Raw genomic sequence first — 16,898 nt, 5'->3', positions numbered from 1 at the left:
GCTCCATGTTTAATGGTGTAGGCCTAGAGGATCAGTCAGGATCATTTTAAATGATGGAGCAGGGCCAAATGGCCGACTGTTATGTTTACCATCAGCTGTGTCTCAGCAGTTTTGTGTCTGAATCATAAAGTTGTGGATTCAAGTCCCCCTCCAGAGGTTATAACATGCATTCTAGGTTTCCACTTCAGTACAGTGCTATGCTGTTGGAAGAATTTTGAATGAAGTATTAAATCAAGGCTCCTTCAGCTTTCTCAGGTAGAGTCATCATGTTAAAACAGCATGGAAATGGACTCTTTGGCTCAACCCATCCAAGCTGACCAGCTATCGTAAATTAGACCTATTTGCCAGCATTTGACCCATATCCTTCTAACCCCTTCCTATTCATCTACCGATCTAGATGCCTTTCAAATGTTGTAATTGTACCAGGCTCCATCACCTCCTATGGCAGCTCTTTCCAAACACACACCACCCTCTGCATGAAAACGTTGCACCTTAGGTTCCTTTTAAATCTTGCCCCTCTCTCCTTCAACTTAACCCCTCTAATTTCTGGACTCCACAACCTGGGGAAAAGGCCTTGCCTATTCATCCTGTCCATGCCCCTCATGATTTCATAAACCTCTATAAGGTCACCCCTCAGCCTCTGATGCTCCAGGGGAAAAAAGGCCCCAGTGAATTCCTTATTGCACATAACCTCCAACCCCAGCAAAGCCCAGTAAATCTTTTCTGCTCCCTCTAAAATTTAACAACTTTCCTATAGCAAGGAGACCAGAATTGTATGCAGTATCCAAATGTGTCTTAACCAATGTCCTGTGCAGCCACAACATGACATCCCAGATCCCATCAGTGAGTTCTACCTGGTGATCTGGCCAATATCTAACCTGCAAAAAAATCACAACTACTTTGAGAGACGTCCGTTGTCCAGCTGCTACAATCCCATCAAAGTTCATACTTCAGGTTGCATTTGCCATTGCTTAGCACCATCAAATGAAGGGGAATGATGGAGTCACATATTCGGCATTTAAAACAGACAGCTATGTGGCATTCAGTGCTGGTAATGTAGGGCATGGCAATGAGAAAAGGCAGAAAGAGCTTGTAATTCCAGCTGTCCCATTTTGAGAGTCAAAAGTCTGCCATTAATTGGGGACAGAGGCCATTGCATTAAACTGCTGACCTGCGAAAATGCAAACGGAAATCCTTCATATCAAGCAGAATGTTACAATCATACTGTGTATTCAAGCAAAAGCTGTACGACATGGAGTTTAATGCAACCTGCAAGATAACATCAAGCCTGCTTCCAACTGAAATAAACCCAAGTATAATTGATACAAGTATCTCATTTTCCAGAATTATCCACTTCCTATTGATTAAAAGTATCTGAATCTATTAGTGTGGTCTGACAAATAACCCTCAATTTTATTTTTATTAAAGTATTCTTTACCAGAAGTATTTTGTCAGTTAACTCTGTGTCAGAATAAATTGCATTCTTGCCTATAAAAAAACAAAAGTATTGCAAACAGAGGAGTATTTTATTCAAAATGCTAATGTTGCTCACCAGTGAGCTCCCAGGTGTTATTTCTCAATAGCGACTTCAATTGCTATCGTAATAACGGCTTCTCTTATTGCAAAACATCTGATACGATTCCATCAAAGTCTAATGAAAGCAGTGCGGGAGAGATCTCAGAGTGTAACAGCTTCTGTGTAATTGTTTTGCGGTACCACTAGACATCAGGTTAAGAATGTTCATGTATTCAAGTACCATCGATATTTTCACATTCCCCCAGTCAACATGTGCAGAGACGTTACAACACATCTGTGGAGCAGGTGGGACTTGAACTCGGTCTCCTGGCTTAGGGGTAGGTACACTTCCACTGCACTACAAAGATCATTGATGTGTATGGGAAGGGATTATCTGTGTCATGTGTTGTATTAGACACCTCACATCTGTCATACCCCTTCATTGGTGCATGGTCCACTCCAAACAAAGGCCATTGTAAAACAACCAAGAAATATCACTCAAGGATAATAGTGGGAAGTTCTGTGTGGAGTCAGAAGAGATAGGGGAAGCACTAAATAAATAATTTTTCGACAGTGTTCACTATAGAAAATGAAAATGTTGGTGAGGAAGATACAGAGATACTTGCATCTAGATTAGAAGAGATTGAGGTTCACAAGGAAGAGGTATTAGAAATACTGCAGAGTGTGAAAATAGACAAGTCCCCTGGGCCGGATGGGATCTATCCTAGGATCCTCTGGGAAGCAAGGGAAAAGATTGCCAAATCATCATTGTCTACAGGAATAGTGCCTGAGGACTGGAGGATAGCAAATGTGGTTCCCTTGTTCAAAAAGGGTAGTAGAGACAACCCTGGTAATTACAGACCAGTGAGTCTCACTTCAGTTGTTGGTAAAGTGTTGGAAAAGGTTATAAGAGATAGGATTTACAACCATCTAGAAAAGAATAATCGGATCAGGGACAGTCAGCACGGTTTTGTGAAGGGTAAGTCATGCCTAACAAATCTTATTGAGTTTTTTGACAAAGTGACCAAACAGGTAGATGAGAGTAAACCGGTTGATGTGGTGTATATGGATTTCAGCAAGGCGTTCGATAAGGTTCCTCACAGTAGGCTATTATACAAAATGTGGAGGAATGGGATTGTGGGAGACATAGCAGTTTGGATCAGTAATTGGCTTGCTGAAAGAAAACAGAGGGTTGTAGTTGATGGAACATGTTCATCTTGGTGTCCGGTTACTAGCGGCGTTCCGCAAGGGTCGGTGTTGGGTCCAATGCTGTTCATCATTTTTATAAATGACCTAGATGAGGCCTTAGAAGGGTGGATTAGTAAATTTGTGGACGACACTAAGGTCGGTGGAGTTGTGGATAGTGACGAAGGATGTAGTAGGTTGCAGAGAGACATAAATAGGATGCAGAGCTGGGCTGAGAGGTGGCAAATGGAGTTTAATGCGGACAAGTGTGAGGTGATACACTTTGATCGGAGTAATCGGAATGCAAAATACTGGGCTAATGGTAGGATTCTTGGGAGTGCAGATGAGCAGAGAGATCTCGGTGTCCATGTACACAGATCCCTGAAAGTTGCCACCCAGATTGACAGGGTTGTTAAGAAGGCATACAGTGTTTTGGCCTTTATTAACAGAGGGATTGAGATCCGGAACCATGAGGTTATGCTGCAGCTGTACAAAGCTCTGGTATGGCTATACTTGGAGTATTGTGTACAGTTCTGGTCACCACATTATAAGAAGGATGTGGAAGCTTTGGAAAGGGTGCAGAGGAGATTTACTAGGATGTTGCCTGGTATGGAAGGAATATCTTACGAGGAAAGGCTGAGGGACTTGAGGCTGTTCTCGTCAGAGAGAAGGAGGTTGAGAGGTGACTTAATAGAGACATGCAAGATAATCAGAGGATTAGATAGGGTGGACAGGGAGAGCCTTTTTCCAAGTATGGGGACAGCAAACACAAGGGGACACAACTTTAAAGTGAGGAGAGATAGGTATAAGATTGAAGTCAGAGGTAGTTTCTTTACTCAGAGAGTAGTAAGGGTATGGAATGCTTTGCCTGCAACGGTAGTAGATTCGCCAAGTTTAAGTATATTTAAGTCGTCATTGGACAGGCAAATGGACATACATGGAATAGTGTAGGTGGGATGGGCTTCAGATTAGTATGACAGGGTGGCGCAACATCGAGGGCTGAAGGGCCTGTACTGCGCTGTAATGTTCTATGTTCTATGAACCTGGTATATTCCAAGTGCTAGCTTATTTTGTGATTCTTCCACCACCTTCCAATTATAGAACCAATTTAAAATACTTCAGGGTCTTCCTAAGAGATGTTCCAAGCTCTTATCTAATGCAAATATCTTTAATTTTGATCTTGCTAATGTTGATCTTGCCAATCACACGCCCTTTGTCATGTAACTTGTATGCCTGTATCAAGTTTTATTTTTCACTCTATGATCTGTATGTCCTTGCTTACTATGATCTGCCTGTACTGCTCGAAAAACAAAGTTTTTCACTGTACTTAGGTACATGTGACAATAAATCAAATCAATCAACCAATCAATAACTCAATGAAATCCATCCTTTTCTCTTCTTTTCTGAGTGGGCTGCAATTGTTCTTCGGGATTGAAGGAGCTAAGTAACTTATACTTCACTCTCGCGTGATCCTCCCTGTTTCAGGTTCTGTTTTTCCACCTGTATTTTCCAACATTTTTCTTCCTCTTCTATTATGTTTGTCTCACTTCTTCTATAATTTCTCTCACACTTCCTCTTTTCCATTCTCCTTGATCTCTCATGAGTTTTTATATAAAATCGGCCCTCTCTCTCTCTCTCTCTTTTCTTTTCCTAATGTTTGAATCTCCAGGAGCAGATGGCACAGTGACAGTTAATCTCTACGGGGGCCCTATTAAGTCATTATTCTAACCATCAATGGTGATCTGCTTTCAGTCTTAGAACTTGACAGGACCCTTAGTCAGTTAGGTATAGGGGTACCAATTAGTTACATCCATTTGGAGCAAATAGTGTGTCTGTATTACAAAGTGCAACATGTGAAGGATCTTGTGGTGCAGTGGCTGTGTCCCCACTTCTCAATCAGGAGGCCTGAGTTCAAACCCCACCTTCTCCAGTCATCTATAGTAACATCAATGAGCAGGCTAACTAAAAATATCAACAAGGATAACCCCTTCCTCCATGCATTTGAAGTCAAGTGATATCTTTTTTTAGGAAAAAGTGAGGACTGCAGATGCTGGAGATCTGAGTTGAGAGTGTGGTGCTGGAAAAATACAGCAGGTGAAGCAGCATCTGAGGAGCAGGAGAGTCGACATTTCAGGAAGGGTAATGTAGGGCATGGAAATGAGAAAAGACAGAAAGAGCTTGTAATTCAGGCTGCACTTTTCTGAGAGTCAAAAGTCTGCCATGAACTGGGTTGGAGGCCATTGCATTAAACTGCTGACCTGTGATAATGCTAACTGAAATCTTTCAGATCAAGCAGAATATTCCAACCATATTGTATATTAATGCAAGCACTGTATTCCTGATGAAGCGCTTCTACCCAAAACATCGATTCTCCCTCTCCTCGGATGCTGCCTGACCTGCTGTGCTTTTCCAGCACCACTCTCTCGACTCTGAGACCTGTTTTACATTCTGAGGTTTCATTTAACCCCAGCAAAAATTGTTCAAACAACTAGAAATGTTTGAAGTCTGAACCCAAAACAGTAAGCAATGAACACAGGGCAACATGTCTGTTGGCATCTGTGCAAAGATCTTGTGGCACACGGAGAGCACGAGTCAGTGTGCCAGATATTTGAGAAACTATTCTTGTAATGCCAATTGCTTGCTTGTTTCCCTGTGGCCTACATTGTTTCCTTGTATCCAGTTACTACAACACAGTTCTTATACCACATTTCTTCATAATTTTGAACACCTCTGTGAACCTTCTTGGCTCTAGCAAGAAGAATCACAGCTTCTCTGGTTTGTCAAAAAAGTTGAAGTCCCTACACTGTGTAAATTTCGCCTTCACCCTGTGCATACACCATTTTTAAATTGTGGGGACCAAAAATGAATATCGGTCTCCAACGAGAGTCGAACCATGTGATTTATAAAACTGTAGCATTTATACAATCCTTGCCATTGTAGTCCATGCAGAAATAATCCACAGATCAATAGTATTGCAGGGAGTAAGTGTGGTTGACCGATAGAGCTGGAAAACCTATGAATATGAGGAGTGAAGGGTGTCCCTGGATTGACCAGCAGGACTTTGTTTCATTCTTTTGCTTTTCTTCCCATTGAGCAATTGGTTAGATTGAGAAACCATCGGGCAGGAGACACTGCAGTTAGAAAGCCGTGACTGGTTACAACATCTTGTTCCAACTTTACAAAACATTGGTTAGGCCCAAAATGAAATACTGTGTGCCGTTCTGGTCGCCACACTATCAGAAGGGTGTGTTTGCACTGGAGAGGATGCAGAGGAAATTCACCAGGTGTTGCCTGGAATGGAAAGTCTCAGTTATGAAGAGAGACTGGATAGGCTGGGCTTATTTTCCCTGGAACAGAGGAGGCTAAGGGGGGAGTAGGGTGATTTGATTGAGACATAGTAGATCATGAGAATCTTTTACCCATGGCAGATGTGCCCATGACCAGACGACATATGTTTAAGGTGGGGAGAAAGTGGTTTAGAAGGGAACTGAAATAAAGGTTTTCACCTAGAGAGGTATAGACATATAGAGCATGCTGCCCAAGAGGTCGGTGGAGGCAAATACCCTTGCAACATTTAAGAGGCATCTGGATGAGCACATAAACGCCAGGGCACAGTAGGCTACAGACCAAGTGCAGGTAAATGAGATTAGTATAGTTTGGTTTTTGTTGGTCAACATGGACATAGTGGGCCAAAGAGCTGTATGACCCAATATATGTTACAATTTCCCATTTAGGGCAGGGTGTGCAAATAATTAAATGTCCTTAATTTAGTTTGCTTTTATTTTGCCTTTACTTCACCCTGAGAATAAATTAGTAAAATCTCATTCTTGTTCAGGTCAGGTAAACAAACAGAACTCCTTAATCCTTAGCCCCTTGGGCTGACAAGTGGCAAACAGTATTCATGCCACATAAATGACAAGTAATGACCACCTCCAGTAAGAGACAGTCTACCCACTACCCCTTGACATTTAATAGTGCTACTATCACTGAATCTTCCACTGTCAACATCCTGGGAGTTGTCATTGACCAGAAAGTCAACTGAATTCACCACATCAACATACTGGCTACAGGAGCAGGTCAGAGGCTAGGAATAATGCGGCGAATAACTCACCTCTTAATCCATGAAGGCCTGCCCATTATCTGTAAGGCACAAGTTGGGAGTGTGATGGAATACTCCCATGTGCCTGAATGAATGCAGCTCCAACAACACTCTAGTTGCTTGGTACCATCTAGGACAAAGCAGCCCATTTGATTGGCATCACATCCACAAGCATCCACTCCTTTCACCACCACACTCAGTGGTATCAGTGTGTAATTACAAGATGCATTGCGGAAATTCACCAAAGAATCTTCGACACACCTTCCAAACCCATGACCATTTCCACCTAGAAGGACAAGGGCAGCAGATACATGGGAACACCACCACCTGCAAGTTCTCCTCCAAGCCACTCACCATCCTGACTTGGAAAGATATCACCAGTCCTTCACTGTCACTGGATCAAAATCCTGGAATATCTCCCTAACAGCATTGTGGGTCAACCCACAGCAGTTAAGTCATAGAATCCCAACAGTGCAGAAAGAAACCATTTGGCCCAACGAGTTTGCACTGCTCCTCTAACCTCTTTTACATCATTCTTGGGTCCCACACAATTCCTCTCCACACACAATCCATCGATTCCGTCTATACTTGCTATGGCCTCAGGAAAACAGCCAACGTAATCCAAATACCCTTCCACCCTCTTCTGTCAAGCAGAAGATAAACAAGTTTGAAAACATGTACTAACAGACTTAAGAACGGCTTTTTCGCCGTTGTTATCAGATTCATGAACGGACTTCTCATATACTAGAGCTGATCTTTCTCTGCACCTTCTCTGTAGCTGTAACACCATATACTGCATTCTGTTCTATTACCCTGATGTACTTATGTAAGGTATGATTTGCCTGGATTGCACAGAAAACAATACTTTGCACTGTATCTTCGTACTTATGACAATAACAAGTCAAATGAAAATCAAAATCAAATCACTATTCTGTATGTTTCTGGGACCTCACCAATTTTACTGTACCTTTTAGAGACAGTGCAGGAGAGGTTCACAAGACTGATTATTGGAATTGTAGGATTTTTTTGTATGAGGAGTGATTAGATTAGATTAGATTAGATTACTTACAATGTGGAAACAGGCCCTTCGGCCCAACAAGTCCACACCGACCTGCCGAAGCGCAACCCACCCAGACCCATTCCTACATTTACCCCTTCACCTAACACTGCGGGCAATTTAGCATGACCAAACCACCTAACCTGCACATTTTTGGACTGTGGGAGGAAACCGGAGAACCTGGAGGAAGCCCACGCAGACACGGGGAGAATGTGCAAACTCCACACAGTCAGTCGCCTGAGGCGGGAAATGAACCTGGGTCTCTGGTGCTGTAACCCGGGTCTCTGGCGCTGTGAGGCAGCAGTGCTAACCACTGCTTGACTGATTGGCTTGACTGAGCCTGCATTCGCTGGAGTTTAGAAGCATGAGGAGGGATCTGATGGGGGTGGATACAGAGATGGTACTTTCCAGTTTCAGGATATATGTTAGCCCATTTCTGACTGAGATGAGGAGAGATTTCTTCACTCAGAGGGTGAACCTGTGGAAATCTATAACATGGAAGGTTGTGGAGATCAAGTAAGTGAACTCATTTTAGAAGAAGGTAGATTTCTAGAGCATAAAGGCTTTAAGAGGTTTGGAGAAAGAACATGGCGTATGACATTAAGGTACAGGATCATCCATGATCATGTTGAATAATGGAGTGGGCTTGATGGGCTTACTTCTGCCCTTATTTTCTGTTTCTTTCTGATGTCCACATTCTAAAAACAAGCAAAAGCAACACTACAATCTTCATCCTTCATTTCATGACATTAAAAAAGTATCTTCCAGTACAAAAGCATTTTACAGGTGCTGCAAAACAAACCTTTAAGAAACAAAGATGCAAACTTTTCAAAAAAGAAAGCCTTAATATGATTGATTAGGTTTGGAAGCATAATTCGTCTGGTGTAACTATCAGAAAAAGAGAAACATTGGCTTTAAATTGACCTGCAACACACTCAAACAAAAAAATTGGATATTTTGGTCCACAAAGCTTCTCAAAGAAAATTGTCTGTTTAGCATTTCACCACTTTTATCTCATAGTGTGATTTTGCAAGGCTTTAACTTGTGATTGTCAGCAGAAAAAAGATTGATTGATCTATCGGATCATTGAATTATTGGACAGGTTTTTCAATATCAGTGTTGAACTATTGTAGATTGCAAAGGATTAATTAGAATTAGTTAGATTTCAGAAAGAATTGGAGTTCTTGCCATGTGTGTCTAAATAGCTTGTATTTGAGTGGTTTCAGCGGTTAGAAACTTGTCTCTTCAGGCAATTCCTGCTGGTTTCATTTTTAATCCATGACAATTTCAAAAGTGAAATAAAAATGAAAAGGAGAAATCGAACACAAGGGACTGTCAGTTGAGTTAGAGACATCTACTGTCATTGATGAATTCATGATAGGATGCTGAGACACTCTCCGTAAGTTGAGAATTCCTTCTATTAGATTTATATTGTTTACTTTATACAGAACAATGAATATAACTCACAGGGCTGCGGGGAATATGAGACTGTAACATATACACTGCAGGGAATATGAGTGTCTGATCAGTGACTGTAAAAAACAGATCAGGGAAACTTTGGATGTCTGATCACAATGCATTTTATCTGTTGTCTGAATTGGCTGTCACATGTTCTCGGCCCAGTCAGCCTGAGGGACAACAATTGTTGAGGGAGTAATGAGTTTATAAGTGTACAGGATAGCTTGCAGTCTAAAGCTATTGAACATTTAGATGTGATTTTTTGAATCAACATTAAATTGCAGAACCAAGTGTGATCGGAAGGTCTGTTCATCAATGATGAATATACCTTATCTGTTCAGTGTTAGGAATCATAGAATCTCTACTGTGTGGAAGAAGGCCATTCGGCCCATTGAGTCCACACCGACACTCTGTCAGCAACCACCCAGACCCATCCCCATTCCCGTAACCCTGCATTTCCCTTGGCTCATCCACTTAGCCTGCACATCTTTGGACAAATTAGCATGGCCAATACACCTACCTGTGCACCCAGAGGAAACCCATACAAACGCGAGGAGAATGTGTGAAATTCACACAGTCACCCGAGGCTGGATTGAACTTAGGTTCCTGATACTGTGAGGCAGCAGTGCCAACCGCTGAGCCACTGTGCCACCCACTGTGGTTTTAGTGGCGACAGCAACGTGGGCTCAGTGTCAAAGCGATGGTGCCTAAAGTGGGGCAGCTCCTATTTTGGGGGGGTCCAGCCCAGCTCCCATAGGCCCAGAATGGTAGGAGAATACACTCATTGGTCTCACCGGTCCCGAATGGCGGGAGAATACACTCACTGCTCCCACAGACTCTGAATCGCAGGAGAATACACTCACTGCTCCCACAGACTCTGAATTGTGGGAGAATACACTCACTGCTCCCACCGGTCCCAAATGGTGGGAGAATGCACTCACTGGTCCCACAGACTCTGGATGGCAGGAGAATACACTCACTGCTGCTGCCAGTGTGAGCTTTGAGTTGGTGCTGCTGTCCCAGTGTTGTCAAGCTGATGGCGAATCATGTACAACCCTTTGGTTCCTGATGTAGTGATAATTTACTCATATTTTCCTGCTTCCGGCCCCACTGAAGTCCATTTGAAAGACCATGGAAATTTCCAGCCTGGTTCCACAGGGAATTCATGGAACAGACTGTCCTTTTGACTGGACTCAGTGTAAAACAAAAGGCAGAGGACATTTTGAATGGAATTGTAGGTCTCTAAGTATGCACTCAATAATAAGATCACCAATAATAATAAAGGAACACAATGGAGTCATTCAGAAGCATCGAGTTTCTGAAAATAAAAGGTCCTGCAGGTCGAAATGGTCAGCAAAGTGCAAATTGGAATTCTGTTTTTGTTGCACAGGGCTATGAAATGCAAAAGAGAGGGACTGATGTCGAATGTGGTGAGACGGACATGGTCACAGTTCCGAACACATCCCCATAGGAAACCTATTGGTGTCAGAGCAATGTGTTCTAGTTGCAAAAAAGGGTTCAAATAGTCAGCATTGCATCAGTTTAACACTCTTAGCTTTGAATCAAAATATTGACGATCTTCTCATGAGAGCGCTTCCAGTTGAGATTCAAGCCCAGCATCTGGTCTGACGTTTCAGTGCAGTATCGAGGGAGCACTTCACTGCTGCATGAGTCATCCTTCAGTCAGAAAGAGGTCTGTTTTTTTCCAGTGCGCATATGAGGGTCCGGGTGAGATTTCAAGTGAGGGCAGGGGTTTTGCTCCGTGCCTCAAGCAATATTCATCCCTCATCTGTTCAGAAAGGAACAAGCAGGTTAACCTGTCATTTATCTCACTGCTGATTTTGGGACCTTGCAGTGCACAATATGCTTGCCCCTCCAGCCTGCTTAATACCACCTACAATTAAAAGATCGATTCGTGTTTTGTGTAGTGCGTGGGGACATGCCGAAATTGTGAAGCTAAACGCAGGCTCCTTCTTTATTCCCAGAAAGGTTAAGGTGGATGAAGGGGCATGTAAGCAGACTTTGAATGGTTTTGAGCTGTCAAGGAAGAGTTTCCCCATCCCCCACAACAAGGCTGCGATAAAGTCTGACAGAAGAAATGGGGAGATTCGAAAAATGTCACAGAGAGGGTTGTTTGCACCCAGAATGTATAACCACCAATACAATAGCAGTTTTGAAAAGGGAATTGTGTAATTATTTGACAAGGGAAAGCACAAACTTTAATGTGGGCAAGAGTGTGGGCAGTAATACCTGGAGATGGTATCGAGAGTGGACACAAGGGGCAGAATGACCTGCTTCTAAGTTTCTAAGAGCGTTTTTGCTTCCTTAAGTTGTCAGTTTTTCAATTCATAATTCTGTTGAGCTTCAAATGATTGCTCAGTCTGCTCGTTTTATAATCTCAACAGATTCCTGTTGACAGAAATATAAATAATGCATAAGTGATGGGACAAAACCTTTGTTGAGAAAGGGCACGCGATTCCCCAAAGAGGCTAAACACTAGCAAAAGGTTTGATATAATCAGGCTGGAATGGTAAAGCTGCTGGGTAATATAATTCTCATGTACACTCATTTACCCCAGTATGTCACCGCAATGTTGTATCATCATGACTTTGATCAATGATTGCTGAACATTGACACTTATATTTTTCAATTTTCTTGACAGTGTGTAGTTGCTTTGTGTTGGTGCCATTGTCTTCCACGTTGTCGCTATGTTGCTAAATGCTAATTCAGTCTTCTTGATAGTATATGCTGTTGCCGCAATCAGAATCCAAGAGGATCAGTGCCCTGAGGGATGCCATTCAACCCATTCAGTTCATTCTTCTTAGTGTGAGCCATCGCACTCTAAACCCATGCTCCCCTGCTCTCCAACAAGGCACAGAGAGTGGCAATTTGTCAGGGATCAGTTAAGGGTGCAAGGCAGCTGCTACAAATGCACAAGAGCTGGGAGACCTGACACCTTCTTGAATTTGGAACTCAGGCCTGGAGTTAAAATCAACACCAAGCGATGGATAGTGTCACTGACAATACATAGGTACATAAGCTGCAATAACCCACTCATTGACGCTTGGTTTGGTCTCACCAGGCCCACACATTATGGCCTTGGGAATAAAGAAAGAGCCTGCGTTTAGCTTCACAATTTTGGCATGTCCCCACGCACTACCAGAGGGAAAGTGACAGCAACTGTGCTTGATGTCAAGGCTATTTTTGACCAAGTGTGACAACAAGGAGCCCTCTAAAACTTAAAGTCAAAGGGAATTAGGTCGGGGGCGGGGGGGAGGGTTGCAGTTGGGCTTATGGGGAGTAAACTCCATAGTGCCTTGAATTATTCCTCATACAATGAAAAATGGTTATGGGTGTTGGAGGTCTGTCATCTCGGCCCAGAACATTGTTCAGAATTTCCCTGGGCAGAGTCCAAAGTACTATCCAGGGTAAAGCAACCACTTGCCAGCCCTGAAGTTTCCAGTTTCCTGCTACTTTAATGCTCCACCTTGTTTTCATTCTGAACTTCCTGGGCCTGTTATAGTCCTCCAATGAAACTGAATGCAAGCTCAAAGAACAACACGTTGTCTTTCTGCTTAAGGCTCTACATTGACCTTTACATCTATTGCCTCTGAGTGCTGGAAAAGCGCAGCAGGTCAGGCAGCATCCGAGCATCTGAAGAGCAAGAGAATTGATGTTTTGGGATAAGGAATGATCTCCATTCTCTGTAGTCCTCACTTTCTCATCCCTATTGCCTCTTGCCCAATTTTGGCTTTTTTAACCTTTAGTGTTTCTTTTAAGTTCTCTCTTATTTTTCCCTCTGCTTTGTCCTTTTTCTCTGAGATGGCAGCCATTTATCATTATACCATTCACACCTCCTCCAGAGTGATGTTATGCTTCTCTCCTCAACCCGTTACCATTGGCCTTGCACCATGAACCGTTTTGGTGCCCTGCCTTTTAACTGATCATGGACCTTCCCTTTTCATTTGATTCTTCCCATCTTCCTGTCTCCCACTTGTCAAAAACCTCTTCCATTCCTACTTTCCCCAGTTCCCAGTTCTGATGAGAGACTGTAGATCTGAAACATTAAATCTGTTTCTCCCTCCATACAGCAGGCCAGACCCATTGAGCATCTCCAGCATCTCCTCCTTTTGCTTAAGAATTGAAAGGGCAGTAATATTGTGCTTTGCTGTGCCTACTGAGACACGCTGCATGCTTTAACTTTTGGATTTTTAGTTATAGAACATAGAACATAGAACATAGAAGAATACAGCGCAGTACATGGTTTTGATCAGGCTGTTAAAATGTCTGACCTTTGCCCAGTTGGTTTTGTGGTGTTGCCAGTTATCTCTCAGTGGAATCAATGGGTTGTGGCTCCAGTCATTTATCTACCTGGATGGAAACCGTTCCTTATACCCACTGGACTACCTTTTGCTTTACTTCAGCCAGTCTACACACATCCAGCTTTTCTAGTACATCATGATGAAGACCTCAAGCCGGCGCTCAGTGACTGCTCCAGGTAATCTGCCACTTCACTTGATTGCTTCCCCACTGTGTAAATAGCACTGCCATAGGCATGAATTTGACTTTGTTTTGAATTGCAAAATGATTTGCATCAAAACAGAAATGACAGCGAAGAAAAAGGTTCTTACTCTAAGGTATCAAACCTGAGAAGTTCAATTAAGGTTTCACTCCATTCCTTTCAAGATTGCATCATTACTTCCCACCAAACTAATGCTTCTTCAGTTGTACAGGAATTGATCTCCAGTAGGGCCTTGTGGAGTACTGGGGTTTTCTTGATAACTATTCAGAATTCCGTCCATAATTTCAAAGTGATTGCAATGTTTTCAATAACTGTAACATCAGCATGTTGTGTAAGTCCCTGCCACTGTAGCACAGTTTGCTCTGCATTTCATCAGTTTGTACTATATCGGTGACCTTTTACTTCCACATGTTGGGCACATGATATAAAATGAGTGAATTAGAGAACGGTAGAGGGCAGATGGAGGTCATCCAGTTTTTTTGTGTTGTCGTAGAGCTTGCCATTTCATCCCACTCGCTCCCCTTTTTCCCCATTTCCTGAAACTGTTTCCTCTTCAATTATTTATCCAATCCTCTTTCACTCAATTCTTTCATGGGGTTTGAGCAGTCTGCATTTTGTTGTCCATCCCTAATTGGCCTTCAGGAATTGGGGTTGACCTGCCATTGGTGCAGGGACAGTGCTGTGAGGGCGAGAGTTTCAGGGTTTTGACCCAGTGACATTGAAAGAAGGATAATTTGTTCAAAGTCAGGCTGGTATTTGTTTTTGGAGGAGAACTTGCTTTTTGTGATGCTCCCATGCACCTGTTGGCTTTGATCCTCCGGGTGGTAGAGGTCAAACATATGGAAGGTGCTGGAGAAGGAGGCTTGGGGGGGTTTGGAATCTGGTAACTGCTCTCAAATTCAGAGGCTGAGGATGTGACACAGAAGCCTTAAATAAACTAACTGAGAATGAAAAGGTTTGCAGTCCAGGGGAGATTTTTTGATTTGATCTGATTTACCTCAGTCTTGTCAATGCGAATGCTTGGCACTCCTTCATGTGTCCTGATGAGTGCAAAATGAAAAGCTTCAGCAGCACATCTCTCTTTACTGCAGTATTTAAGTTGCTGCTTCTGAAATTCCAGCATTGATCTTCCAGGACTTGATGCAATATATGTCCACAGGTGCCAACACCTTTCCAGCACCAAACTCAAACCTTCTTTCTTAACGGGTGAGCAGACCCATAAGTATTGTCATGATCCTGTGGGGTACAATGCTGGACATAAACATCAATTTTCCCTGTGTCACCGTAAATGTGAAAATTCAAAGATACGACGAAATATCCAAATTGGGCTCTGACCGACTGCTACCCAGCATGCCTACAAACCATTCCAGATTCCTTCAGTAGCAATCAGAAAGAATTCTATTTATTGTAACACTCTTAACATGAACAAGATCAGTAAAAGACAATAATTTCTAATTTACGAATCTTAAACTATTTCTTTTAAAATTCTCTCCTCCCCAAAAGCAGACAAAACACATACAAGTGAAGGGGAAAACAGTAATTCTGTATCTCCAATCCAAAATCATGAATTTCACAATTCTTTTCCTTTCTTCAATAATGCCTCGATGTTATTTGCTCAATGGTGATCAATCTTGCATTTGCTGGTTACTTGGTTAGATCCAGGATCTTTTTGCCCCCTTTTGGATGTTAAGATTATTTATTTGTAGGGCTGCCCCAGCTCTGTTGGAATAGGAAATTGTTCAGAGCAAGAGAATAGGGGAAAGATTGATTTGGCGATCCTCTTGCTTCTCTCTCTCTCTCATTCCATTTGCAAAATCTGCAATCTGACCAATCAGAGAGTTGTTGCTTTGTTGAGTCCGTCTGAACCCATTACAACTGGTGCCAATTGTAAAAGCTAATTAGAAGATTGTCTCTGGGAAGAGTTGCCCTGAACCCATATACATGGTGCCACTTTGTTTGAGAACAGCATCCACAAACGTAACATTAGAAACATAGAAAATAGATACAAGAGTAGGCCTATTGGCCCTTCAAGCCTTGACCACCATTCAGTATGGGGAAGGGTAAATGAGAGTTTTGGGATTGAGGGTGGTTTAGCGGTTTGGATCAGAAATTAGCTCGCTGCCAGAAGACAGATGATGGTTGATCGGAAATGCTCATCCTGGACTGGTGTGCTGCAAGGATCTGCTTTGGGGCCACTATTGTTTGTCACTTTTATAAATGTTCTGCATGTGGGCGTAAAAGGATGGGTTAGTAAATTTGAGGATGACACTAAGGTAGGCAGAGTTGTCAATAGTGTGCAAGGATGTTGTGGGTTACAGATGGACATAGATAAGATGCAGAGCTGGGCTGATAAGTGGCAAATGGAATTTAATGCGGAAAAATGTGAGGTCATTCACTTCGGAAGAACGCAGAGTACTGGGCTAATGGTACAATTCTTGGCAGTGTAGATGAACAGAGAAATCTCGGGGTCCAGGTACATAAATCCATGAAAATTGCCACAAGTTGACAGGGTTGTTAAGAAGGCATATGGTGTATTGGCGTTCATTGGTACAGGGATTGAGTTTTGGAGCCAAGAGGTCATGCTTCAGCTGTGCAACCCTGGCAAGGTTGCACCTGGATTATTGCGCCCAGTTCTGGTCACCACATTATAGGAAGGATGTGGAAGCTTTGGAAAGAGTTCAGGGGAGATTTACTAAGATGTTGCCTGGCATGGAAGGAAGGTCTGACGAGGAAAGGCTGAGGGAATGCGGCTGTTTTCATTGGAGGGAAGAAGGTTGAGAGGAGATTTAATCGAGACATATAAGGTAATCAGAGGGTTAGATAAGATGGACTGTGAGAGCCTTTTTCCTCTGATGGTGAAGGCTAACACGAGGGGACATAGCTTTAAATTGAAGGTTGATCGTTTTAGATCAAATATCAGGGTAGTTTCTTTACTCAAAGTGTAATGGGGCGTGGAACAGTCTGTCTGCAACAGTATTAACAATGACTGCAGATGCTGGAAACCAGATTCTGGATCAGTGGTGCTGGAAGAGCATAGCAATTCAGGCAGCATCCGAGGACAG

General features: G+C 42.7%; 1 protein-coding gene across 5 annotated transcripts in view; it reads left to right on the top strand.

Moving 5' to 3' along the window:
* dpp6a (dipeptidyl-peptidase 6a) overlaps positions 1-16,898 on the top strand; it is a 1,528,415-nt gene that overhangs the window by 1,307,124 nt on the left and 204,393 nt on the right. The gene's annotated exons all lie outside the window — the stretch shown is intronic.

Source organism: Chiloscyllium plagiosum, unplaced genomic scaffold, assembly GCF_037043375.1.
Source record: "Chiloscyllium plagiosum isolate Xiang-an unplaced genomic scaffold, Cpla_swu_hap1 HiC_scaffold_5, whole genome shotgun sequence".
NCBI lineage: Eukaryota > Metazoa > Chordata > Chondrichthyes > Orectolobiformes > Hemiscylliidae > Chiloscyllium > Chiloscyllium plagiosum.
This window is presented reverse-complemented; position numbering and strand designations above follow the sequence as displayed.